Source organism: Bufo bufo, chromosome 3 (genome assembly GCF_905171765.1).
Source record: "Bufo bufo chromosome 3, aBufBuf1.1, whole genome shotgun sequence".
NCBI lineage: Eukaryota > Metazoa > Chordata > Amphibia > Anura > Bufonidae > Bufo > Bufo bufo.
Genome location: NC_053391.1, coordinates 233,577,210 through 233,597,180, shown reverse-complemented (window position 1 = coordinate 233,597,180; position 19,971 = coordinate 233,577,210).

Below are 19,971 nucleotides of genomic sequence, written 5' to 3'. Positions count from 1 at the left end.
TGTTAAAGTGTTCAGGTGAAATATCCAGTACATTTGTTTTTTACACAGTGTCTGGAAACAGTGGGTAACCTGTTCGATTGGAGTCACCCGTAGGCTTATAGGGTTGCTATCGTGTACTTTGGCAAAGTGTCTGGACACGCTATGAGTGAGCACTTTTCTCGTGATGTTGGAACGGTGTTCATTCATTCTTTCACGGAGGGTTTGTGTGGTACGGCCCACGTAAAAGAGTGAACAGGAGCATTGAAGAAGGTAAATGACATTCATCGTGCTGCAGTCCATATGTTGTTTAAATGTGTAAATTTCGCCGTTCAAGGGATTTCTTATATTCTGAATATCATGTGTAATCATGAGGCAACATTTACACCTGCTACCTTTACACTTGAATACACCTAGTGTGCCCTTAGATGTTTTTGAGGGGTGGTCTAGTTTCGGGCAAGAGGGGGCTAATAGATTTTTCAGAGTTTTCGCTCTACGGAATGTGAGGATGGGTGTAGGGGCAATGCCTTTGTTCAAAAGTGGGTCTTTTAGTAATATTGACCAATTTTTTCTTAAAATTTCTCGGATCAGGTTATGTTGAGAACTATATCTGGTGACCAGGTTTAAACGGCGGATAGAACCAGGGTCCTGTTTCCCAGATACAGACTTGTCTGCCTTTGTAGACTCTCTTGTTGGGTAGTTTTCGAGATTCTTTTTATAGAATTTTCTAATAGTTTTTTCGGGTAACCTTTGTCCCTAAATCTCTTCTTGAGGAACCCTATTTGACTCTTCACCGTATGATCATCAGAGCAATTTCTCCTTATCCTTTTCAATTGACTGAATGGGATATTTCTAATCCACTTTGTATGGTGACAGCTTGAGTATTCTAAGTAACTGTTAGCGTCAACCGTCTTAAAATGAGTTTGTGTGACAATTTTCTTATCTTCTATGGTGAGTTTAAGATCCAAAAAGATAATCGATATAGTATTATACTCCAAAGTAAAGGACAGATTCCAGTCATTTAGGTTTAGTTTTTCAATAAAATTACATAGTTCCATACTATCACCCTGCCAAATAAAAATAATATCATCTATGAATCTACGGTAAAATTTAATATTCGGGTGGGATAAAAGACCAAATTTCTCTTCAAACCTACCCATAAATAAATTAGCGTAAGACGGGGCAAATTTTGTGCCCATTGCCGTACCTTGGATTTGCAGATAAAAGTTGTTATTAAAAGTGAAATAATTGTATTTTAAAATAAATTCCATGGCCCTACCAATAAAATCCCTCTGACTATCTGGCATCTGGGTATCCTGGGATAACGTGTGGATTATAGCAGCGATACCTAGTTCATGTCTAATGTTGGTATAGAGGGCCGACACGTCCAATGTAACCCAAATAAAATCATTTTCCCAACACAAGCCTTCAAGTGAGGTAATCAAGTGGGCTGTGTCCCTAATATAAGAAGGCAGCTTAGTGACATATTTCTGCAGATAATTGTCCACATATGTCGGCCCTCTATACCAACATTAGACATGAACTAGGTATCGCTGCTATAATCCACACGTTATCCCAGGATACCCAGATGCCAGATAGTCAGAGGGATTTTATTGGTAGGGCCATGGAATTTATTTTAAAATACAATTACTTCACTTTTAATAACAACTTTTATCTGCAAACCCAAGGTACGGCAATGGGCACAAAATTGGCCCCGTCTTACGCTAATTTATTTATGGGTAGGTTTGAAGAGAAATTTGGTCTTTTATCCCACCCGAATATTAAATTTTACCGTAGATTCATAGATGATATTATTTTTATTTGGCAGGGTGATAGTATGGAACTATGTAATTTTATTGAAAAACTAAATCTAAATGACTGGAATCTGTCCTTTACTTTGGAGTATAATACTATATCGATTATCTTTTTGGATCTTAAACTCACCATAGAAGATAAGAAAATTGTCACACAAACTCATTTTAAGACGGTTGACGCTAACAGTTACTTAGAATACTCAAGCTGTCACCATACAAAGTGGATTAGAAATATCCCATTCAGTCAATTGAAAAGGATAAGGAGAAATTGTTCTGATGATCATACGGTGAAGAGTCAAATAGGGTTCCTCAAGAAGAGATATAGGGACAAAGGTTACCCGAAAAAACTATTAGAAAATTCTATAAAAAGAATCTCGAAAACTACCCAACAAGAGAGTCTACAACCAAAGGCAGACAAGTCTGTATCTGGGAAACAGGACCCTGGTTCTATCCGCCGTTTAAACCTGGTCACCAGATATAGTTCTCAACATAACCTGATCCGAGAAATTTTAAGAAAAAATTGGTCAATATTACTAAAAGACCCACTTTTGAACAAAGGCATTGCCCCTACACCCATCCTCACATTCCGTAGAGCCAAAACTCTGAAAAATCTATTAGCCCCCTCCTGCCCGAAACTAGACCACCCCTCAAAAACATCTAAGGGCACACTAGGTGTATTCAAGTGTAAAGGTAGCAGGTATAAATGTTGCCTCATGATTACACATGATATTCAGAATATAAGAAATCCCTCGAACGGCGAAATTTACACATTTAAACAACATATGGACTGCAGCACGATGAATGTCATTTACCTTCTTCAATGCTCCTGTTCACTCTTTTACGTGGGCCGTACCACACAAACCCTCCGTGAAAGAATGAATGAACACCGTTCCAACATCACGAGAAAAGTGCTCACTCATAGCGTGTCCAGACACTTTGCCAAAGTACACGATAGCAACCCTATAAGCCTACGGGTGACTCCAATCGAACAGGTTACCCACTGTTTCCAGACACTGTGTAAAAAACAAATGTACTGGATATTTCACCTGAACACTTTAACACCATTCGGTCTTAATGAGTGCCTTGAATATGTTAATTTTTAATTTTTAATATAATAACGCAACAACATAACATATTACTAAGGAATTTATCAATACCACTTTGAATAAGCAACTAACACCCTATGAATCCATCCAGTTATATTATTCTAACATATTATAGTAATATATTGATCTATTATATATATTTTTAATATAATCTAAACATAATTTAAATATATTAATAATCCATTGGTTCATTTTAGTGTAATATAATTTTAATTTAAATATACTAACAGTCCTTTTATCTTATTACTGATTATATTTCATCCCTATCCCTTTTATTTAGGATTTTATATTTATATATTTTATCTATATATATGTATCTAGATCTACAAATTTTTACTAATCCCTACCAATTATAATCATTGTATATACCATCAGAAAATCGAATCTTTTTAGTTTTATATTCTTATTTTTTCTATACATTAGGTGACCTATCCCACCCCCGTTCTAACATAAAATAGAAGGAAACTACCTATATATACAACTATTTTGATATCTGAGGTAAAGTTCCACACTGGAACACATATGAGAGCCGCGATCCCCACCGGAAGTCACTGTGCGTTCCACTGTGGAACGCACAGGAAGTGATGCGCGGACCGCTCACTAGAAAATACTGTGCGTTCCATCCTGGAACGCACAGGAAGTTGATATGCGGGCCGCTCACCGGAAGTCGCGGTGCGTTCCACACTGGAACGCACGGCAATCCGGCTAGTTTAGGGCATATTACTATAGTTTCACGCCAGCATACATGGCGATGAATATGTACCTACTTATATATCTGGGGCTAGCCAATTGTGACATCCGTTTGCCGACTGTGGCGACTAGCTGGGTTCAAGCTGGGAGGGACTTGAACTTCCGGTTTGGGCCCTGCTCATCCTGCACGCCATCTCCATGTGCTATTTAAATATCCATTAAAGGGGAAGCGCACCAAAAAGGAACCAGTCCTTTTTTGAAGCAGTGGAGACCCTTGTGAAAAGACCCCTGAAGGTAAATAATGTTTTAGTGTATTGCATAATGGAACTCAAACCTGTCCTGAATGTTTCATTGAGTAAATATGATGGAGCACTATTTATAAGTGGAAGATATAACAGTTTGACATAATAAATATAAAGAAGAGGTTCTTTATATCACAAGTGTCTTTTATATATCACAAGGTTTTTTGATAGAGACATGTGAATGTGTATTTATTTATTTATTTATTTATTTATTATGTCCATATTCTATTCATGACTATGTATTTTTTTATGCTATTTATATATTTATATATTTTCATATATTTTCATACATTTTCCATATACTCCATTGTGTACACCTCTGTGTATCCAGTTGATTTAACCATATTGTATGTCTGAGAAAACCTTTTTTTGTTCTCTTAATACCCCTGAAGAAGGAGGATTATAATACCTCCGAAACGCGTTGGGCTATTTTATTGTAATAAACTGCATTGATCAGAAGCCTTGTCGTTGGCTGCCATCAATTGAAATCATTCTACATGAGATCCCAGCGAGGGGGGCAGTTGGCCACAGGTGTCTTGAGCTTTATCCTGTGACTACCCCCCCTGTGAAGTGAGTACTCCAGCTCTCATCAACAGGAATCTCCCCTTTGGAGAGTATTCTACATCCTTTTTGTATTCACTATATATCACCATATATTATCCTCCGGCCTAAGGGGGTACTAACCACCACATCCAATTTCTACACATCTATGGGAGTGGCGCCTTTTACAGTGTTCTCTCTTTTTTAAATCACGTCCGGTTGGATCCTTTTTGTCATTTGGAACCTCCAGACTAGGTTCACCTGTCATTGGTAATTGTTATATCCCAGTCATTGCTCCCATTGAACCACGTCTCAGTAACAGCCACTAAATCTATATTCTCAGATACCATTATAGCCTCAAGTTCATTGATCTTATTCCCTAAACTGTGAGCATTTGTAGACAAGAATCTGAGCTTGTCATTTCTTAACCTTTGTGCTACTGGCATCTTCTGGCATTGTTCCGGGGGGCAGTCGGACTGCTGGATTATCACTCTTTTGCCCCCCTTTCCTAGTTTAAATTTTCCTTAGCAAATACTTGGAACTGTTCACTGAGGACATTCGTTCCCTTGAGAGAAAGATGCAAGCCATCTTTCTTGTACAGTTCTTTTCCATTCCAACGAGAGCTAACATGAGACGCAAAGCCAAACCCTTGGTTTAGACACCATTCACCAAGCCATACATTGAATTCCTTAATGCACATCTTCCTGTCATGCTTAAGGTTATGCACAGGCAAAACTGCATAGAATGAAACAGTTGATGCAACCTCCCGTATATCATTTGCAAGTGTGTGAAAAGCTTCCCTTTCCTGCTTTGCTTGCCTAACAATATTAAGGATCCGTCGTCTATCCCTGCTAGCGGTAGCACCAGGGAGACATCTCAGAACACCATTTTCCACAAACTTCACACCTCTTATGATGGAATTGCCCACCAACAGCTGCTTACGATCAGTCCTCACCTTCTCCTTTTTGTCTTTGGCTGCAGTCTTGCATACTTTAGGCATGGGAGATGATTGTTTCTCACCCACTGTGCTTGAGTCATCCTCCATGTTGCTCTTGCACTCTGAAAGTGCTGCAAATGAATTATGGAGAGCCACAGACTGTGGGACATGTCTTCTAATTTTTCCTTTAATTCATTTAATTCTCGTGAGGCACCTAAAGGGTTAAAAAAGTTTATAAAATCAGTTTTGAATAGCTTGAGGGGTGCAGTTTATAAAATGGGGTGATTTATGGGTGGTTTCTAATATGTAAGGCTACTTTCACACTTGCGGCAGTGTGATCCGGCGGGCAGTTCCGTCGTCGGAAACGGCCCGCCGGATCCGCCGATCTGCCGCTGACTGAAAGCATTTGTGAGACGGATCCGGATCCGTCTCACAAATGCATTGCAAGGACGGATCCGTCTCTCCGCTTGTCATGCGGACAGACGGATCCGTCTTGTACATTTTTTCACATTTTTATCGGTCTGCGCATGCGCAGGCCGGAAGGATGGATCCGTCATTCCGGTATTCTGAATGCCGGATCCGGCGCTAATAGATTCCTATGGGAAAAAATGCCGGATCCGGCATTCAGGCAAATCTTCAGTTTTTTTCGCCGGAGAGAAAACCGTAGCATGCTGCGGTTTTCTCTTTTGCCTGATCAGTCAAAACGACTGAACTGAAGACATCCTGATGCAAACTGAACGGATTACTCTCTATTCAGAATGCATGGGGATATACCTGATCAGTTCTTTTCCGGTATAGAGCCCCTGTGAAGGAACTCTTTGCAGGAAAAGAACAACGCAAGTGTGAAAGTAGCCTTAGCCCCAGAAATTGACTTCATAAGTGAACTGGTCCTGAAAAAATTTGGAAATGTTCTTAAAAATGTAAAGATATGCTTCTAAACTTCTAAGCCTTCTAACGTCCCAAAAAAATAAAATAAAATTTTCAAAATGATCCAAACATAAAGTAGATATATGGAGAATGTAAAGTGATAACTATATTTGCAGTTATTACTATCTATTATAAATTTAAATTTTTGGTAAATTTGGTATTTTTTATAAATAAAAATGACTTTTTTTGACTCAATTTTACCACTGTCATGAAGTACAAAATGTGACGAGAAAACATACTCAGATTGGCCTGGATAAGTAAAAGTGTTTTAACCATTTCAGCCCCCCTAGCTTAAACACCCTTAGGCCTCATGCACACGAACGTTTTTTTTCACGGTCCGCAAAAACAGGGTCCGTAGGTCCGTGATCCGTGACCGTTTTTTAGTCCGTGGGTCTTCCTTGATTTTTGGAGGATCCACGGACATGAAAAAAAAGTCGTTTTGGTGTCCGCCTGGCCGTGCGGAGCCAAACGGATCCGTCCTGAATTACAATGCAAGTCAATGGGGACGGATCCGTTTGACGTTGACACAATATGGTGCAATTTCAAACGGATCCGTCCCCATTGACTTTCAATGTAAAGTCTGGAGTCCCTTTTATACCATCGGATCGGAGTTTTCTCCAATCCGATGGTATATTTTAACTTGAAGCGTCCCCATCACCATGGGAATGCTTCTATGTTAGAATATACTGTCGGATATGAGTTAGATCGTGAAACCTCATTTCCGACAGTATATTCTAACACAGAGGCGTTCCCATGGTGATGGGGACGCTTCTAGTTAGAATATACTACAAACTGTGTACATGACTGCCCCCTGCTGCCTAGCAGCATCCGATCTCTTACAGGGGGCCGTGATCAGCACAATTAACCCCTTAGGTGCCGCACCTGAAGGGGTTTATTGTACTATCATATCCCCCTGTAAGAGATCAGGGCTGCCAGGCAGCAGGGGGCAGACCCCCCCCCCCTCCCCAGTTTGAATATCATTGGTGGCCAGTGCGGCCCCCCCCCCCTTCTCCCTCTATTGTAATAAATCGTTGGTGGCACAGTGTGTGTCCCCTCCCCCTTCCTCCCTCTATTGTAATAAATCGTTGGTGGCAGTGTGCGCCCCCTCCCCCTTCCTCCCTCTATTGTAATAAATCGTTGGTGGCACAGTGTGCGCCCCCTCCCCCTCCCTCCCTCTATTGTAATAATTCGTTGGTGGCACAGTGTGCCCCCCCATCGGCCCCCCCTCCCTCTATAGCATTAACAACATTGGTGGCCAGTGTGCGGCCTCCCATCTCCCCCCCCCCCCCGATCATTGGTGGCAGCGGGTTACTAGCAATAGTACAATAGTAAAAGATTCATACTTACCTGGGAGCTGCGATGTCTGCTTCCGGCCGGGAGCTCCTCCTACTGGTAAGTGACAGTTCATTTAGCAATGCGCCGCACAGACCAGTAGGTGGAGCTCCCGGCCGGACACGAACATCGCAGCAGCCGGTAAGTATGAATCTTCTCCTATTGTACTATTGCTAGTAACCCGCTGCCACCAATGATCGGGGGGGGGGGAGATGGGATGCTAAGTAACCATGGCAACCAGGACTGTAGTAGCGTCCTGGTTGCCATGGTTACCGATCGGAGCCCCAGCGATTAAACTGGGACTCCGATCGGAACTCCGCTGCCACCAATGATGGGGGGGGGGGGGGAGATGGGAGGCCGCACACTGGCCACCAATGTTGTTAATGCTATAGAGGGAGGGGGGGCCGATGGGGGGCGCACACTGTGCCACCAACGAATTATTACAATAGAGGGAGGGAGGGGGGGGGCGCACACTGTGCCACCAACGAATAATTACAATAGAGTGGGTGGGGGGGGATTGGGCCGCACTGGCCACCAATGATATTCAAACTGGGGAGGGGGGGGAGGGTCTGCCCCCTGCTGCCTGGCAGCCCTGATCTCTTACAGGGGGCCGTGATCAGCACAATTAACCCCTTCAGGTGCCGCACCTGAAGGGGTTAATTGTGCTGATCACGGCCCCCTGTAAGAGATCGGGTGCTGCCAGGCAGCAGGGGGCAGTCTTGTACACAGTTTGTAGTGTATTCTAACTAGAAGCGTCCCCATCACCATGGGAACGCTTCTGTGTTAGAATATACTGTCGGTTCTGAGTTTTCACGAAGTGAAAACTCAGCTTTGAAAAAGCTTTTATGCAGACGGATCTTCGGATCCGTCTGTATAAAAACTAACCTACGGCCACGGATCACGGACACGGATGCCATTCTTGTGTGCATCCGTGTTCTTTCACGGACCCATTGACTTGAATGGGTCCGTGAACCGTTGGCCGTGAAAAAAATAGGACAGGTCATATTTTTTTCACGGCCAGGAAACACGGATCACGGATGCGGCTGCAAAACGGTGCATTTTCCGATTTTTCCACGGACCCATTGAAAGCCAATGGGTCCGCGAAAAAAAACGGAAAACGGCACAACGGCCACGGGTGCACACAACGGTCGTGTGCATGAGGCCTTAATGACCAGACCACTTTTTACACTTCTGCACTACACTACTTTCACCATTTATTGCTCGGTCATGCAACTTACCACCCAAATGAATTTTACCTCCTTTTCTTCTCACTAATAGAGCTTTCATTTGGTGGTATTTTATTGCTGCTGACATTTTAACTTTTTTTGTTATTAATCGAAATTTAATGATTTCTTTCACTTTCAGTTGTAAAATTTTGCAAAAAAAATGACATCCATATATAAATTTTTCTCTAAATTTATTGTTCTACATGTCTTTGATAAAAAAAAATGTTTGGGTAAAAAAAAAATGGTTTGGGTAAAAGTTATAGCGTTTACAAACTATGGTACAAAAATGTGAATTTCCGCTTTTTGAAGCAGCTCTGACTTTCTGAGCAACTGTCATGTTTCCTGAGGTTCTACAATGCCCAGACAGTACAAACACCCCACAAATGACCCCATTTCGGAAAGTACACACCCTAAGGTATTCTCTGATGGGCATAGTGAGTTCATAGAACTTTTTATTTTTTGTCACAAGTTAGCGGAAAATGATGATTTTTTTTTCCTTTTTTTCTTACAAAGTCTCATATTCCACTAACTTGTGACAAAAAATAAAAACTTCCATGAACTCACTATGCCCATCACGAAATACCTTGGGGTGTCTTCTTTCCAAAATGGGGTCACTTGTGGGGTAGTTATACTGCCCTAGCATTTTAGGGGCCCAAATGCGTGCGAAGTAGTTTGAAATCAAAATCTGTAAAAAATGGCCGGTGAAATCCGAAAGGTGCTCTTTGGAATGTGGGCCCCTTTGCCCACCTAGGCTGCAAAAAAGTGTCCCACATGTGGTATTGCCGTACTCAGGAGAAGTTGGGCAATGTGTTTTGGGGTGTCATTTTACATATACCCATGCTGGGTGAGATAAATATCTTGGTCAATTGCCAACTTTGTATAAAAAAATGGGAAAAGTTGTCTTTTGCCAAGATATTTATTTCACCCAGCATGGGTATATGTAAAATGACACCCCAAAACACATTCCCCAACTTCTCCTGAGTACGGCGATACCAGATGTGTGACACTTTTTTGCAGCCTAGATGCGCAAAGGGGCCCACATTCCTTTTAGGGGGGTATTTTTAGACATTTGGATCCCATACTTCTTCTCACGCTTTAGGGCCCCTAAAATGCCAGGGCAGTATAAATACCCCACATGTGACCCCATTTTGGAAATAAGACACCCCAAGGTATTCAATGAGGGGCATGGCGAGTTCATAGAATTTATTTTTTTTGCCACAAGTTAGCGGAAATTGATTTTTTTTTGTTTTTTCTCCAAAAGTCTCCCTTTCCGCTAACTTGGGACAAAAATTTCAATCTTTCATGGACTCAATATGCCCCTCAGCGAATACTTTGGGGTGTCTACTTTCCGAAATGGGGTCACATGTGGGGTATTTATACTGCCCTGGCATTTTAGGGGCCCTAAAGCGTGAGAAGAAGTCTGGAATATAAATGTCTAAAAAATTTTACGCATTTGGATTCCGTGAGGGGTATGGTGAGTTCATGTGAGATTTTATTTTTTGACACAAGTTAGTGGAATATGAGACTTTGTAAGAAAAAAAATAAAATAAATTTCCGCTAACTTGGGCCAAAAAAATGTCTGACTGGAGCCTTACAGGGGGTGATCAATGACAGGGGGGTGATCAATGACAGGGGGGTGATCAGGGAGTCTATATGGGGTGATCACCCCCCTGTCATTGATCACCCCCCTGTAAGGCTCCATTCAGATATCCGTATGTTTTTTACGGATCCACGGATACATGGATCGGATCCGCAAAACACGTACGGACATCTGAATGGAGCCTTACAGGGGGGTGATCAATGACAGGGGGGTGATCAGGGAGTCTATATGGGGTGATCACCCCCCTGTCATTGATCACCCCCCTGTAAGGCTCCATTCAGATGTCCGTACGTGTTTTGCGGATCCGATCCATATATCCATGGATCCGTAAAAAACATACGGACGTCTGAATGGAGCCTTACCGGGGGGTGATCAATGACAGGGGGGTGATCAATGACAGGGGGGTGATCAGGGAGTCTATATGGGGTGATCACCCCCTGTCATTGATCACCCCCCTGTAAGGCTCCATTCAGATGTCCGTATGTGTTTTGCGGATCCGATCCATGTATCCGTGGATCCGTAAAAAATATACGGACGTCTGAATGGAGCCTTACAGGGGGGTGATCAATGACAGGGGGGTGATCAGGGAGTCTATATGGGGTGATCACCCCCCTGTCATTGATCACCCCCCTGTAAGGCTCCATTCAGATGTCCGTATGTGTTTTGCGGATCCGATCCATGTATCAGTGGATCCGTAAAAAACATACGGACGTCTGAATGGAGCCTTACAGGGGGGTGATCAATGACAGGGGGGGTGATCAATGACAGGGGGGTGATCAGGGAGTCTATATGGGGTGATCACCCCCCTGTCATTGATCACCCCCCAGTAAGGCTCCATTCAGATATCCGTATGTGTTTTGCGATCCGATCCATGTATCCGTGGATCCGTAAAAAACATACGGACGTCTGAATGGAGCCTTACAGGGGGGTGATCAATGACAGGGGGGTGATCAATGACAGGGGGGTGATCAGGGAGTCTATATGGGGTGATCACCCCCCTGTAAGGCTCTAGTCAGACGTCTGTATGTGTTTTGCGGATCCGATCCATGTATCCGTGGATCCGTAAAAAACATTACGGACGTCTGAATAGAGACTTACAGGGGGGTGATCAATGACAGGGGGTGATCAATGACAGGGGGGTGATCAGGGAGTCTATATGGGGTGGTCACCCCCGTCATTGATCACCCCCCTGTAAGGCTCCATTCAGACGTCCGTATGTGTTTTGCGGATCTGATCCATGTATCAGTGGATCCGTAAAAAACATACGGACGTCTGAATGGAGCCTTACGGGGGGGTGATCAATGACAGGGGGATGATCAATGACAGGGGGGTGATCAGGGAGTCTATATGGGGTGATCAGGGGTGATCAGAGGTTAATAAGGGGTTAATAAGTGACAGGGGGGGTGTAGTGTAGTGGTGTTTGGTGCTACATATTACTGAGCTGCCTGTGTCCTCTGGTGGTCGATCCAAACAAAAGGGACCACCAGAGGAGCAGGTAGCAGGTATATTAGACGCTGTTATCAAAACAGCATCTAATATACCTGTTAGGGGTTAAAAAGATCGCATCTCCAGCCTGCCAGCGAACGATCGCCGCTGGCAGGCTGGAGATCCACTCGCTTACCTTCCGATCCTGTGAACGCGCGCGCCTGTGTGCGCGGGTTCACAGGAAATCTCGCGTCTCGCGAGAGGACGCTTATATGAGTCCAGGAGGAATGAATCGACCGCCTCCAGGACGCGTCCCTGCGTTCGGCGGTCCGGAGGCGGTTAAAGTTATTACCACATAAAGTAAAACATGTCAGATTTACAAAAATCGGCCTGTGATTTAAGGTAAAAATTGGCTCAGTAGTGAAGGGTTTACGGTAAGACTATATTATCAGACTCATACACGAATGACCCACTGTTTGCCAATACATAGTAGTTTGGTCTTTGGCCTGTGTAATCACAACTTTTCCTCTTCTATTTATAAGTACATAATAGTAGTAAACATGTATTGTATATAGTACACTGCTCAAAAAAAATAAAGGGAACACAAAAATAACACATCCTAGATCTGAATTAATAAAATATTCTTCTGAAATACTTTGTTCTTTACATAGTTGAATGTGCTGACAACAAAATCACACAAAAATAAAAAAATGGAAATCAAATTTTTCAACCCATGGAGGTCTGGATTTGGAGTCACACTCAAAATTAAAGTGGAAAAACACACTACAGGCTGATCCAACTTTGATGTAATGTCCTTAAAACAAGTCAAAATGAGGCTCAGTAGTGTGTGTGGCCTCCACGTGCCTGTATGACCTCCCTACAACGCCTGTGCATGCTCCTGATGAGGTGGCGGACGGTCTCCTGAAGGATCTCCTCCCAGACCTGGACTAAAGCATCTGCCAACTCCTGGACAGTCTGTGGTGCAACATGACGTTGGTGGATAGAGCGAGACATGATGTCCCAGATGTGCTCAATTGGATTCAGGTCTGGGGAACAGGCGGGCCAGTCCATAGCCTCAATGCCTTCGTCTTGCAGGAACTGCTGACACACTCCAGCCACATGAGGTCTAGCATTGTCTTGCATTAGGAGGAACCCAGGGCCAACCGCACCAGCATATGGTCTCACAAGGGGTCTGAGGATCTCATCTCGGTACCTAATGGCAGTCAGGCTACCTCTGGCGAGCACATGAAGGGCTGTGCGGCCCTCCAAAGAAATGCCACCCCACACCATTACTGACCCAATGCCAAATCGGTCATGCTGGAGGATGTTGCAGGCAGCAGAACGTTCTCCACGGCGTCTCAAGACTCTGTCACTTCTGTCACATGTGCTCAGTGTGAACCTGCTTTCATCTGTGAAGAGCACAGGGCGCCAGTGGCGAATTTGCCAATCTTGGTGTTCTCTGGCAAATGCCAATCGTCCTGCACGGTGTTGGGCTGTAAGCACAACCCCCACCTGTGGACGTCGGGCCCTCATATCACCCTCATGGAGTCTGTTTCTGACCGTTTGAGCAGACACATGCACATTTGTGGCCTGCTGGAGGTCATTTTGCAGGGCTCTGGCAGTGCTCCTCCTGTTCCTCCTTGCACAAAGGCGGAGGTAGCGGTCCTGCTGCTGGGTTGTTGCCCTCCTACGGCCTCCTCCACATCTCCTGATGTACTGGCCTGTCTCCTGGTAGCGCCTCCATGCTCTGGACACTACGCTGACAGACACAGCAAACCTTTTTGCCACAGATTGCATTGATGTGCCATCCTAAATAAGGTGCACTACCTGAGCCACTTGTGTGGGTTGTAGACTCCGTCTCATGCTACCACTAGAGTGAAAGCACCGCCAGCATTCAAAAGTGACCAAAACATCAGCCAGGAAGCATAGGAACTGAGAAGTTGTCTGTGGTCACCACCTGCAGAACCACTCCTTTATTGGGGGTGTCTTGCTAATTGCCTATAATTTCCACCTGTTGTCTATCCCATTTGCACAACAGCATGTGAAATTGATTGTCACTCATTGTTGCTTCCTAAGTGGACAGTTTGATTTCACAGAAGTGTGATTGACTTGGAGTTACATTGTGTTGTTTAAGTGTTCCCTTTATTTTTTTGAGCAGTGTATATTACACCCCTCAGTAAGTCACACCTATCGATAGCACACCTATACCAGTCCTTAAAAGGACTTTTGTGGCCCTATTAGCTAGAGTTTAGTGTCCCTAACAGTCTGTCCGTGCTCCACACAGCAACCTCTCCCTACACTGGCAAAAGACTGAATGTAAAATACCGGCCAGATCAGGTTTATTTATAAGGTAGGGGGTGTGTTCATGTGCTGAAACGTCTCAATTTGCTGTCCTGTACCACCTGATGGATGTGTCATGGGTCAAAGTTTTTCACAATGTAAAAGAATATGGCGCCGGCGGACAAACCGCAAGGCTATCTCTACTGTGTTGCACTGCAAATTCTGCAATCAATAATATCCTGCAATAACATTGTTTTTTTTCTATGAATGAATAGTCAGACAGACTTTATTTTTGTAAAACCTCACATTTCTATAGTGTTTTAAAGGCTTATTGCCAGCACCTCCAGCATCAAGAATCATGCAGAATGTTATAGGGCAGGAGATGCTGAGCAGATGAATACATAGTTCTGTGTAAAAAAAATTCAGCAAGATTTAAAATTTATACATTTAAACTCCTGCTCATTCTGGGCTCTGAAGTTTTTGACAGCCTTCCTCTATGACTGATAGGAACACGTCCTTGACTTTAAAGCTTAGAAAGAAAAGGATTTTTAATGAATAAATGACAAGTTTTGCTTAATATTTCTTCACAAAACTATATATCATTCTGTTCAGTTCCTATATATCCACAGATTTACAGTTCGGGTTCGCTCAACCCTAATCTGCTCCCATTAAGGCATAATTTTTGGTCTCTTGTACAGAACAAGCCACTGCGTTTTCTGACATGAACATTTTTGAGTGTATACATAGGGGCAATCATAATGTTTGAACGCTTGGTTCCAACAAGCAAAAGTTTTTTTCCCATAAGATTCTATAGATGACAGTTATTTTCATCAGTCTTGTATAAAAAAAATGTTAAGACTAATACAGTATAGAAAAAAGGACTTCAAAACAATCCAATGATATTATTGGTGCACACAGATTTTACAGTTATAGTACAATTTACAGTTTAACTCCTTTTATGTACATCATAGAATGCCGTCAATGGAGGCATACCAATGTGTATGACATGTACGGCAAGGCGATCTCAATCACCATGGCTGTCCTGCTGTTACTAACTCTTATCTAGGCCATTTAACTGCTTAGGCATGTTTTACACTTGCGTTTATATCTCCAGCAGGCTGTTCAGACAGGGGAGCAGTCTGCTGGAGATATCTGGATCTGGCAGTCCGGATGCCACCTGACACCCTGCATGCAGCGGCATTTAGCTAGCCATTTCTCTGCATATTTGCCTGGTTGCAGCCGGATCTCCGCCGGTCCCTATCATAGTGAATGGGGCCGGATGGTGATGCGGATGCTTCCGGCAATGCCAGAATGCAGAGATCCGGCAGGTTTTTCCCTGTCGGAACAGCCTGTGGGATCTCTTTACCACAAGTGTGAAACAGGCTTTAGATGCCATAGTCAATAGTGACTGCAGCACCTAAGAGGCTTTTCAGAGTGACCAACATCACTGATTGACCATGGCATGATTGGTGGTACACAATTGGTATTGCTGTTTCCCTAATGACCTGAACTATTAAATTATCACATTATTCAATTAACATAGTGAATGCCGTAGAAGATGAAAAACAATTCCAGAATTTTGTTCAACCAACTTCCTTAAGAACAGAATAAAAATTGTTCAAAAAGTTGTTTGTGTCCCTAAATTATACCAATGAAAATGCTAATTCATCTAAAAAATAATAAGGCAACACAAAAACAGATATTTGGTGTTGTAGTGCAAAAGAGAAAAGCCTAAAATTATTCTTTCTATGCACTATCATCTTTTCTTGGTAGTCCAGCTCCCTCTAGTGGTTAGTGACAAATCTTGTAAGCAGTAATCATAGTAGTCATAATTTTAGTTTTCTTAATTTATTATAGTATAAAAAGTTCTGAAACCATAAAAAGTTCTGAAACCATATACTGTATATGTTCCTGAATACGGCTTTTAATTTTGTGTAAAGTTCTTCCTACATACTGGAATCCACAAGAGATGAGCAAAGTTATGAAAAATTCAATTCTGCTGCTTCGCCAAATTTAACAAAGAAATTTTATTATTGACAAATTACTTTGTCACGAAGTGCATTCCTTTGTATGTAGCGGGGGGCGCAATGACGGAAAGCTGCAGTTGCGCAGCCCCCCCTCCCATTATTGAACCCCTTAGATGCTGCGTTAATAACTGATCGCGGTATCTGAGATTAAAATTAAAGAGTAACTAAACCTTTATAGCAATTTTTAATATGATGTCCATAATTCCCTAATAAAACTTTTTCTAATATACTTTATTAATCAATTTTGTATTTTTCTTACTCTTTTATGTCCCTAAAGTGCACAATTCACTGTGCGCTTAAAACTCAGTTCACCATGCACCGCTGACAGCTCAGCAGTGTACGGAGTATGGAGTGTGAAATTTATGAATGGGCAGCAGCAGCGTTGTGAGTACGAGTAGCAATGAGTAGCAATATGCGCTCCTGCCCGTGTTTCCCGGAGGATTACTAACTCCTGGCATAGTACATGGGTACCCCAGGATTAGCGGAGCGGGCTCCTGCTTCTGCCTGCTCCGCTAAGCTAAGAGCTGACATGCAGTTCTCTTAGCTTAGTGGAGCAGGCAGAAGCAGGAGCCTGCTCCGCTCAGCTATTCCTGAGAACTGAGTTTTAAGCGTACAATGAATGGTGCGCTTTAGGGACATAAAAGAGTAACAAAAATAGAAAATTGATTAATAAAATACATTAGAAATAGTTTTATTAGAACATTAGGGACATCATATTTAAAATTGTTATAAAGGTTTAGTTACAGGGCTAATCCAGTTAAAAAAACTAAAAACATACCTTATCCATTTGATCGTGGAAAGGCCATCTTGATTGAATTCACCCCGTGATGACAACCCGGTGATGTGATGACATCATCACGCTGGCCAGGCGCAGTGACGCACATGTCACCCAGCGTGGGATTTTGTGCGGTTTCTGCAATCAAGATGGCCGCGATGGCCTCTTTGCACGCAAATGGATGATCTGAGTATTTTTTTTTACCGCCATTTCTGGGAAAATAGATTCATTACCACGAAGTGTAAGGAAATTCGACTTCCCTTCGGGTACTTCTATTCGCTCGTTACTATATACAACCCCCATATTTTCACAACTAAAATTGACCAATACATTAAAATCCTTCTTGCTAACCCTTGAAATAACATTAGTAGTCCTAATTTTCCTGGAGAATCAGCTGCGTTTTTTAGACCCTGTACAGAATCCACACCATGTGAACTGTCCCTTACTGCAAATTCCTCCATTAGGTTTAAAACAACCCTTATATGCCTTCTCTTTAATATTAGCTTTCAATTTATTAATCAGCGTGAGGTCCAGTAGATCTATTAGATATGTTGCACCCTAAGGGGCACAATGTTGACTTCGATCTAAGGTCATGTTTGTGCTTAGCAAAGACTTTCCGTTCTTCTGGCAGCTATGGCTCGGAAAAAAGGCTTCGAGTTGTGCAGCTGGAGTTCCAGAGGAAAAGATGTGTGCCGTTGCCAAGGGCAACCGTCGGGAAGAAAAGGAGGTGGAGAGCGGTGCGGCTCTCAGGAGAGCCTATGTTTCCTGCACGTGTGCGCAAAGTCCTAAAGAGTGCGGCTGGAGTTACCGTCCAGTAAAAGTCGGGACTTCAGGCCATGCTGTTTCCGGTGGCAACGTTTGCAGTAAGGAGTCTGCGGGTGTTCGGAATACCAGGAACCAAGAGAAGGCTGGTGATCTTGGTAGAGATGTCCTGGGAATATCGTCGTCTCCCGAATCCATGACGTCAGGCGGTAGGACTGTTAATAGTTGTGTGGCAGATCCAGTGACCGTGAGCCGGCCGCAGTGGAAACCGGCTGGGTCAGTGACAAAAAAAATCACTGAGGTGAAAAACCGTCTCGGAAGTGTATGACATTGGGAAAAACACAGTGTCTGAACAGGCGGGTAAGCCTGTTGCGGTTACTCCCTCGCAGGAACCTGCAGGGGAAAAGGTTTCTGGGTCGCCCAAAGAGCCTGTGATCAAAGCTAAATTTGGGGTGGTGAAAGTCAGAGATCCCATGCTAGCCCAGGTAAGTGGTAGCATGATGGCCGCCCCAGAGACTGATAGAGTGTTACATGTTCGGGACAATTATGTGGATAATACGGACTATCAGGTTGTTCTCACTGAGGGAGAGTTTCCAGTGAGAACTGGGACTTGTGAACCTGATGTTACAAATACGCTCATACATGAGGGAATGGTGGGCCGTAATTTCCCCTTATGTTTGGAGGTTTTAAGTAATGGAGACACTTCTGCAGAGAGTGACAAAACTCCTGCAGAACCTGTACCTGTCCCTTTAAATGATAATGTGAAGGTGCTGCACATTGAGAACAAGGGTGTAGATAAGGTGCAAAGTGATGGTACCATGTTTGCCGAAATGCATAATGGAAATGTGATGTCAAGTGAAATATGGGATAATAATGACATGCCTTTTCCTTTGCAGACTGTGATTGGGGAAAAAGTTCCCCTGTTGGTAAACATGTGTCTGATATAAAAGTGTTGATAAATGTTGAAGAAACACCGCTAGGAGACCCCATTGTAGACAATGTGGCGGGGTTAGAGGGTGTACCACACGTACCAGAGGTGGATGTGCAGTCTCCACAGGTTTCTATGATTAATAAAATGTCCCAGGTGGGGATTGACTCATGGGTGCCCCTAGAGGTCAGGGTTAATAATGACACGAGCAGTATAAGTGGCGTATGTGCCGTGACAGTTAGCAACTCCGAGAGTGAGGCTACCATGTCAAGACCCAGCAAAACTAAACTGGTTACTAGTAGCGACCAGATGACAGTTATATCTGACGAGACGAGAGTTCAGTCGGGTGACAGCCTAGTGTTTGAAGCTCATATCCAGACAGTTGTAGATGACCTGACAGGACAGTACAGCTACAAACTTGAAGATGTTTTCGCTCGCTCTGCACAGTCCCTAGTACACTAGAGATGGGGCTAGCGGTTCTCGCAGAGCAACTGCAGGAATCTCCAGAGGAGTCACAGAAAGAGATGAATGAACTGAAGGAACTAGAGTCACTAATAGAAGCGGAAATTCTCCAACTTCAAGAGGAACTTGCAGCTTCTGAGCGATCCAGACTTCATGCAGATCAGGAAAGAGATGAGCTGGCTGATGAGGTTCTAAACAGCGCCTCAGAAAAATCTGCTCTCTTGGAGGAGAAAAGACATTTGGAAGCCAGGATGGCTTAACTTGATCAAGAGTTGCGTGATCGGATGGTAGACCTGGACCACCAGAAACATATTGTGTCTAAATTGGAGAAGAAACAGAAGATGTTGGACAAGCTTCTGGCTGAAGAGAAAACCACCTCGGCCAGATATGCCGAAGAACGTGACCAAGCGGAGACTGATGCTCGAGAGAAGGCGACCAAGGCCCTCTCCTTGGCCAGAGCTCTTTTAAGAAGTACTTGAGGAGCAAGATGAACTTGAGAGGCTGAACAGGAAACTCAGAGCAGAGATGGAAGTTCTCATGAGCTCAAAAGATGACGTCGGGAAGAACGTCTATGAGTTGGAGAAGTCTAAGCGTGCTCTTGAGCAGCAGGTGGAAAATGAGAAACCTGAAGAGGAGAGTCCTCTGAAGGATGTCAAGAGGTCTAAGCCAGATCCTGTTAGGAGGCGGTCTGGAGATGATGGCGCTGTAGTACCGCCCGAGGCAGAGAAAATGGAAGGTCTTTCTGCTGAACCCGTTGATGGGGCTGATGTGGATGCAGAGGCCAAGAGTCTCATGACAGTGTGTAACCAGGACCAGGTCGCAAAAGACGTCCCCTCCGCCTACAAGGTCTTCCAAGTAGCCA